Consider the following 7,505-nt stretch of genomic DNA (forward strand, 5'->3'; position numbering starts at 1 on the left):
CTAAATACATCTTAAAAAAAGAAAAAGAAAATAATCCGAATGGGTGTTATGGATTGAAGGTTTGTATCTTCATAACTTCCCAAGCTGAAGCCCTAAACACCAGTGTGATATTTAGAGACCAACCCTTTGGAAGTTAATTAGGGTTAAGTGATGTCCTGAGGGTGGGATTCTCACAATGAAATGTGTGCTGCAGTGGGAGACACTGGAGAGCCTTTTCAAGTCTGTTTGTCTTTCTGTTTCCCACCCAGAAGCCTCAGTAACCTGTCAGTGGGAGAGGTTAATACCCTTCCCTGGCTCTCTAAGTTCCCTTCAAGAACCACACATCTGGGGGCTGGAGAGATGTCTCAGTGGCTAAGGGCACTTTCTGCTCTTCCAGAGGTCCTGAGTTCAATTCCCAGCATCCACATGGTGGCTCACAACCATCTATACTGGCATCTGATGCCCTCTTCTGTAAATGAGTAAATAAATAATTCAGTCCTTAAAAAGTAATAATAAAAAAAAAAGAACCACACATCCAATAGTGCATCTCCAGCTGTCCACACTGACCGTGGCTGCAGGTGCCACTGATGCCTGGATCATGGCATTCAACCCAATGACCAGATGCCAAGTCAGCACCTACCCAGAGCAGTGTGTCTAGACCCGGAACCCACAGTCACTGATGAAGTGTGCAGTGATATCAAATAGCTGGTTTTTACTACATTGTGGGTTTCTTCCTCCTCCTCGTTTTTTGTTCTTTGAGACAGGGTTTCTCTGTATAGCCTTGGCTGTCCTGGAACTCACTGTGTAGACCAGACTGGCCTTGAACTCAGAGATCACCCTGCCTCTGCTTCCTAAGTGCTGGGATTAAAAGTGTTCCCCCTCACTTCCCTGCTTGTGAGTTCACTCTTTATCCCCTAGGTTTCACCCCCTATCACTAGTCAGGAGAGAAAGATGGATAGAAGGGGAGAGAGAGAGATCCTCGGGTCTAATTTCTTTCCTCTTTAAGCACGACTACTAACAGACCTCAAACAACTCCCCCCCGAATGACCACCAGCCGCCAACTCCACCTATCAGGGCTCTAGTATTTATGGACCTTCTGAAAAGTTCCCAGAATTCCGAAAGTCACACAATCACAGAGGCTGCCTGAAGCTGGCAAAACCACGCCTCTACTAGCACATGAGGCGAATGATAGTCAGCTGCTGCTTCGGGCAATCTGAAGTGGCCCCACGTCCTCCCCATACCTGGGATTAAGGAGAAAACATAGTCTTAAAAATATTCCTGTGGGTTTTTTGTTTGTTTGTTTGTTTGTTTTTTGAGACAGGGTTTCTCTGTGTGGCCTTGACTGTCCTGGACTGGAGCTGGCCTTAAGCTCACAGTGATCCACCTGCCTCTGCCTCCTGAACGCTGGGATCAAAGGTGTGGGTCACCACATCCAACTTTTTCTTTCTTTCTATTTGTTTGTTGTTGTTTGTTTTTTGTTTTGTTTTTGCTCTGTTTTGTTCAGTGGGACTCTAGAGAGCACCACTGACTTTTTGAAAAATGTGCATTGGTGTTTAGTCTGCAAGTATGTCTGTGTGAGGGTGTCAGATCTTGGAGTTACAGACAGTTGTGAGCTGCTGTGTGGTTGCTGGGAATTGAACCCGAATCCTCTGGAAGAGCAGTCAGTGCTCTCAACCTCTGAGCCATCTCTCCAGTCCTCTTGTTCTGTGTTTTTAAAAGAACAAAAATTCCAGAATTGTCACCACAATACCTTCCACCTGAACTAGGAAGATGCTGTCAATTATTATTCCTACTGTATTGTAAGGATGTGGCTCCCAAAGATGACGGTGTTGCCATGGCCACCATCAAGGCCAAGCGCAGCATCTACTCTGTGCACTGGGGTCCCATTGGCTTCAAGTTGGTGTTATCAGCTTCCACTGTGGTATCTGGTGGAGACCACGGTACAGAGAGCTGAGCACTACAGAGAAGTTGCCCAGGCCTGGCCTCTCCTAGACCACAAGTTTGATATGATGTATGCCAACTGTGCCTTTTTGCATGGGTATGTGGACAAGGACGAGGAGGAAGGAGAGCTTTCTGAGGTCCTAGAGAAGGATTATGAGGGAGCTGGAGCAGATGGTGTTGAAGGAGATGATGAGGGGGAAGATGTTACTGTGTCAGAATTGACTTGCAATTGTTTCTTGTTTGCTTCCTTGTTTTTTCTTGAGACAGGGTTTCTTTATGTAGCCCCAGATGTCCTAGAACCCACTCTGTAGACCAGGTCGGCCTGGAACTTAGAAATCCACCTGCCTCTGCCTCTCAAGTGCTGGGACCAAAGGCATGTGCCACCACTGACTGGCTTGAATTGGCTTTTTTGTTGTTGTTTTGTGGAACTGTCTGTTATAATCCTAAACTATTAGTAAAGGTGACAAAGGCAAAACAAGGTGACCTGGTTGAGGAACCTTTCCAATTCCAGTGACTCTCTGCACAATTCCACTATACTTCCTAAGAATGAGCGTTTATGGAGCTGCCATCATTGACCGTGGGCTTAAGCCGTTTAAGGCAATTCATCAGGATCTGCCTCTCATTGTTTCTCTGGGGCTGCTCCTTCTCAGGCTCACATCGCGACAGCAACACAGACTGGTGGGAGAGAAAGGACTTCTCAGATCCAGAAGCCTCAGCAATCAGTTCTTGGCTTCTCATGTCTTCATTATGATCTCAGCCCATTTTGGGCCCCTATAACAAATACCTGCTACCAAAATAGGGGTTTATGTGGCTAACAGTTCTGGAGGTCCAAAGAACACAGTGCTGCCAACTGTTCTGCCTTGGCGAGGGCCTGCTTGGCTGCATTCTAACAAGGCAAATGGTGTCAGGGCAGGAGTGCTTTTCAAAGGGTGTGGTCACATGTTTAGACAACAAGCAAAAAAAAAAAAAAAAAAAAAAAGTCAGGTCGGAGCCTGGCCCTAATACCCCACTCTCAGCAACCAGCCAGGGTCTCATATAAACTAGACCAACCCTTTTAGAAGTAAGCCTCCTGTAGTTGTTCCCCTCTCCCAGGCAGGCCCCACACTAAAATTTTTCCAATTCTGAACATTGATGCCACACTGGGAACTAAGCCGCCAGCCTGAACCTTTGCTTAACATACTCAAAGCAGAGCAGCCACCACACAGATCTCTTCATCTGACGGATGGAACATACAGGTTGGATTAGATCAGACAGGGCCCTGCGGCCATCCCCATCCCAATGTGTAACAGAAGCCAGAGGATTAGGGGTGTAAGGTCTGGCTGGGCTTGGCTTGAGGCCTTGTCTCAAACAAAAACTAAAGACTCAAATCCACTGAAATACATAAAGTATGTTGGTTAAGGGCGGTAGAAGTGCCTGGCAGTGGTGGGGCACTCAGGAGAGAGGCAGGCAGATCTCTGTGAATTCGAGGCCAGCCTGGTCTACACAATGAGATCCTGTCTCAGGATTGGGGCGGGGGACGGGGAGGTGGGGCACGGTAGAAGCATGTCTTCCTTGTACATCATGTATCTTTCAATGCAACTGTTTTTTTGTTTGTTTGTTTGTTTGTTTGTTTTTTCAGAGCTTAGGACTGAACCTAGGGCTACCCCAACTTAATTAATGACTTGCAAAACAAAACAAAACAGGGTCTCATTATATAGCCCTGGTTGGTCTGGAACTTGCCAGAGTGCTGGGATTACAGGCTTCCAGCAAAGATGTATTTATTTATGTATATGTGTATTTTGCCCACATGTATGTCTGTGTACCACATTCATGCCTGGTGCCAGAAGAATCCTAGAAGAGGGAATCTGATCCCCTGGAACTAGAGTTATGGATGTGAGCCACCATGTGGGTACTGGAACTAAACCTAGGTTTCCTACAAGAGCAGTAAGTACGACTACATCATCTCTCCAACCCTATCAGTTATTTGTTTGGTTTGGTTTTTCTGAGACAGGGTTTCTCTGTGTAGTCCTGGCTGTTCTGGAACTCCCTCTGTAAATCAGGCTGGCTTTGAACTCAGAGATCTGCATGCCTCTGCCTCCAGAGTGCTAGGATTCAAGGCAAGAAGCGAACCCAGGCCATGCTCTGTGCTGCCGCTGGAGGCCATGCTGATGTCCATGGTCCATGGTCCATGGTGCTGTGACAGGTTGTGTTAATGTTTATGGTCTGTGCTGCTACCAGGAACTAGGGTGATGTCCGTGATCAAGCTGCCACCCAATGCTATGGGTGGCCATGGGTGGCTTTTGTAGTGGTATCAACCGAGGACTCAGAATTGAAAATGAGAAACTTAAGGTCTGTGAGAAGACCTCCCCCCGCCCCCTGAAAAAAAGAGAGAAACAGTTCAGATAGGAAGCTAGTGAAGAGTCCTTAAAGAGCCAGGTGGTAGTAGCACCAACTTTAATCCCAGCGCTTGGGAGGCAGAGGCAGATGGATCTCTGAGTTCAAGGCCAGCCTGGTCTACAGAGTGAGTTCCAGGACAGCCAAGGCTACACAGAGAAACCCTGTCTTGAAAACAGCAACAACTAAAAGAGCTGTGATAAAGATGCTGAAGTGGAGCTCTTCACAGTTGATGGCTTCTGGCTGGAGGGTGCGGAAGGCCTTCGTCATCTTTATGGGGCTGGCTACTGGGAGTTTGACCATGCTCCAGTGAGTATGTGGGCAACACAAATTGGACTTGGTGTGTTTCTTTTTGGAGCGGGGCACGAGGCTGGGAGGGTGGACCCGGAAGGAATGTGAAGCGAGTATGATGTACAAAGTTTCCAAATAATTAATAAAAATATTATGTTGGGAGAAAAGATTTACTTTTGTTTATGTGCCTGTGGCGGGGAGGGGCACCTATGCCACACGCATGCAGGTTCCCTAAGGCATCAGTTCTTGGAGCTGGAGGCATGAGCCACCCAGTGCAGATGCTGGGAACTGAACCCCGGCCCTCTGAAAGAGCAGCGGGAATGCTTTAACAGCTGAGTGAGCTCTCCTCCACAGAGGCTCACTGTGTAGCCTGGGTTTGCCTGGGAATCACAGAAATCCACTTGTCTCTGTCTCTAGATTGCTGGGACTAATTGCCCCACCGCACTTGGTTGTCAAGGCAACTCTGGACATTATCCTTGTGTTTCAGTTTCTTTTCGAGTGCTAGTACAGTGGGCTTGACTCCCATCTGTTGTTTGTCGCCCCTGTAAACCTGGAACAAATCACTTAAGAACTTATGATTTCATTCTTCCTCTGACAGTTGACACATGCCTAGCACCGAAACACTTCTGGGAACACAGCCCTCACTGTTTTCCAGGGAAAGAAAGCCCATTTTAACGGTGCAGGTAACACACACTGGGTCACCAGTGCTTCAGAGATGCACCTGCAGCTTTGAGAAATCAGGCAGGTTGCGGGTCAAAGCCCCCAAATTTTTCTACAAGTTCCTTATTCAGAGTTCTGGACTAAGTCTCCTTTCAGAAGTCGTTCCAACCTCAAATGACTAAACAAAGCACACAGGCTTCCCAAATGGGATGAATTTAGGTCATGTGCTTGCTCCTGAACCATTCACGGTAGCCAAGAGAATGCCTGGCAGTGATTGGTAGAGAATGGATTCCTTCCACATTCTTGCATTTAGCGGGTCAGATTGGGAGCAACTGCCTGTGAACTTCTCAGCACACAAGAGAAAAACTGGCAGGAATGCCTGCAAGAATAGACAAAGCCTACTGCTTGCATCTATTTGTACAAAATAAACTATGCCAGCTTTCCTAAAATACTCCTTTAAAGGACTCAGAAAAATTACAGGAAGAACACACAAGTCCTGATGCTTATGAACACCTTTGATGTTTGAAACTAATAGACCACAAAACATGAATATGCACTGTTAATAAAGTGGAAAGTGAAATTTGAGGGTTTGCAGTGTGGTTATGTAAGAAAAATGTCCTCCCCCCTCCCTAACAGGGTTTTTCTGTGTAGCCTTGTCTGTCCTGGAAATCACTCGGTAGACCACGCTGGCCTTGAACTCACAGACCTCTGCCTGTCTCTGCCTCCCAAATGCTGGGATTAAAGGGGTGTAATACCACTGCTCAGCTTGAAACTGTCTTTTTTTTTTTTTTTCTCAGCAGATACATTCTGGAATATTTAGGGCTAAAAAGATAATTTTGTAACTATCAAAAAGCTAAAAGAATAATAGATAACCTACATGTGTACACTTGTATATATGTTAAATATAAAGAAAAATGTGACAAAATGCTAATTAATGAAGTTTTTAAAAGTATTGAAGCCTGCTGGTAGTGGTACTTGGGATCTCTGTGAGGTCAGCCTGGTCTAGAGTGAATTCCAGGACAGCCAAGGCAGTGAAACCCAGTATTGAAAAGAAAAAGTGTTTGGAGAAAATAGGCATTCATAGGCCATTTGTTACCACATTTGCTGCTTCCATTGTCTTTTTATTCTCCAAGTAATCTATAGGAATTTGACACACAATTTACCAAAGTGGAGCATGTCTGCAATCCCAGAACTGATGCTGAGACAGGACTGAAGCCATTTCAAGGGGAGCCTCAGCCCTATTGTGAGACCCTACGTCAAACCCACTCCCCATAATAATAAAAAAAAATAACAATAATAAAAATAACAATGCTAGGAGTAGTAGCGCATGCCTTTGATCCCAGCACTCGGGGAGGCAGAAGCAGCTGGATCTCTGTAAATTTGACGCCAGCCTGATCTACAAAGAAAGTTCAGGACAGGCAAGGCTACACAGAGAAACCCTGTCTCGAAAAAGAAAAAAATAATAAACAAGGGCTGGAGAGATGGCTCAGTGGTTAAGAGCACCATCTGCTCTTCCAAAGGACCAGGGTTCAATTCCCAGCACCCACACGGCAGCTCACAACTGTTTGTAACTCCAAGGGAATCTGACACCTTCACACTAATGCACATAAAATAAAATCAAATAAATTATAAGAAAAAATAAATGGTATAAACAACAACATAGTGGTGTAATTAATGATTATCAAGAGCCACACACTTTACTTTCTCCCAGTGACCATTTATTGCTACAAATCTTGTGAGCTGTCATAAAAAAAACTGTATTTAAGCTCTATTATTATATTTATTATTATTATTATTATTATTATTTTCTTTTGAGACAGGGTCTCCTTGCGTAGCCCTGGCTTGCTCGCCAGGCTCACCTCGAACTCATAGCCATCCTGTTTCTGCCTCCCGAGTGCTTGAATTAAAAGCCTGCGCCAATCACACCCGGCTAAACTTTTGCTCTGTTTCTTTAAAGATAATGAGTGTAATAATAATTCCGTGTATTTGCTTAAGGCCAGGACCAGAGAAAACAAACAGCACTGCACGGGGCTCCGGGGACGCGCAGACGGCACCCACCCTTGAGCGCTCTGCGCGGCGCTCGGGAGTCACCCTCCTGCAAAGCACTCTGGGATTGCCCGTCCGCGCCCTCTTCTCGCGATGCTACCCTCCTCGCCACCCCACCCCCACCTTTTTTCCCCCTAGGCCCAGTGTCCGGGTCCCACCCCCACCCCCGCCTAACGTGTTTTTCAAATCTGCCAATGGACACACAGCTTGGGCTC

Source organism: Meriones unguiculatus, chromosome 7, assembly GCF_030254825.1.
Source record: "Meriones unguiculatus strain TT.TT164.6M chromosome 7, Bangor_MerUng_6.1, whole genome shotgun sequence".
NCBI lineage: Eukaryota > Metazoa > Chordata > Mammalia > Rodentia > Muridae > Meriones > Meriones unguiculatus.